Consider the following 1,678-nt stretch of genomic DNA (forward strand, 5'->3'; position numbering starts at 1 on the left):
TGCAAGCCTCTGGCGAGCATAATATTATTTATTCAACGAGTGCTATAAATTAAGTATTGAACTTTTTTTTTTTTTTTTTTTTTTTTTTTTGATGCGTTTATTTAAGGTCGCCGCCGGAAAGCCCATATGGGCGACCGTGCACTCTAGTCGGGTCATCTTAGAGCGTCCCGCCGAGATTTTTCGTCGATTGTTTTCCAGCTTTATTGGTGGAGGCAGAACCCCAGGTGCCCCTCCGGGCATTATTTCAGGCACGAGCGGGCACCTGGGTAGAACCACCGACCGTAAGCCAGCTGGATGGCTTCCTAACATGAAAGATTTCGACCCGAGTTAGGATCGAACCTACAGTGGTGAGGGACCTGTGATCTCAAGTCAGCGACTTTAACCACTCGGCCACGGAGGCCCCCCCCCCCAAAATCACGTGATGCTAATTAACCAATGATTACATTAGATCTATCACAAAGAAATAATTTTGGCGAGGAATGATTCTCGCCTTTGTTTATTACTAAAATTTATCTATTTTTAAAGTTATACGCTTTATTTAAAGTGAACTAATTACGTATTACGGCGGACAGTTACCTTATTAATCTGCTGGAAGCGAATTTTTGGGACGGTGACTCCGGTTTCATATTCAATTTCGTGACAAAAATGGCAATTCATTTCACGGCAACTTTTTTGGGATAACTGGACCAACGGTACAACTTATCATCAGTCAGGAAACAGTATGCCGGTCTTTGGAACTAATGACATTTACAAATCAGAATTTATCCACAAAACGTTGCTTGTCATATTACAGATTTAGTAGATACCTTTCTATTTTCGAGTCCAGAAAGTTACCGTTCTTCAACAGTTCAAGTTTTGTACAGATGCCAAACCAAACATAAACGATCATACTTATGGCGAATAAATGGTTCATGGTTGACATGTCTAAACAACAATTACCTGTTTACACCAGATGGATGCCACCTGTTTACTCTGTCAGCTACGTCTCATCAATGAGATAAGGACAGCAGCTTGGTCGCCGCCCCGAAGCATTTCATTTGTCAGGCATAAGATATGTATTTTGTTTACTATGTCTTGTAGTTATATTAGTTGACCGTTGTCAACGATTTAATGCCCGCCCTAGTATACATAAGTATTTTGTTTACTTTGTCGTAAAGACTAAAGTTATATTGTACTAAAGTCAGTAGTTTAATAATGCCTGCCCTGGTATACAAACTATGAACAGATGAAGTCTAGGTTTGTTGCTTTGCATTAACAAATTTATTTTTATTAATATAATAAACTTTTGTTATGACTCGTGGTTCTTAATAATTTATCAGTTGGTAAATTTCTTTATATTTATAAAATATAAGGTTATGCATTGCTGGGTTTGTTTTTGGTCATAAATTATTCTCATAATGTACAAGAATGCAGTATTAATCAGGCATATTTTTCCCTGGATACATAATTGAAGTTCTATATTAATCATGTTAGTTATTACTTATTTCCAATTCATTTACAGTTCACACAAACTTCTCATTAGAGTAGATAATAGTACATGTTGATTTTCTGCTAGTCTACTATACATTTGTACACACATCATCATAGCAGTATTATTTAGCAACATGTTAAGTAACAGTCCAGATTTGAGCGATTTAGCCTTATTTCCATTTAATTTTACAAATTTTTTGACTCCAAC

The sequence above is a fragment of the Ruditapes philippinarum genome, unplaced genomic scaffold (assembly GCF_026571515.1).
Source record: "Ruditapes philippinarum isolate M1 unplaced genomic scaffold, ASM2657151v2 ctg14557_1_1_1_1, whole genome shotgun sequence".
NCBI lineage: Eukaryota > Metazoa > Mollusca > Bivalvia > Venerida > Veneridae > Ruditapes > Ruditapes philippinarum.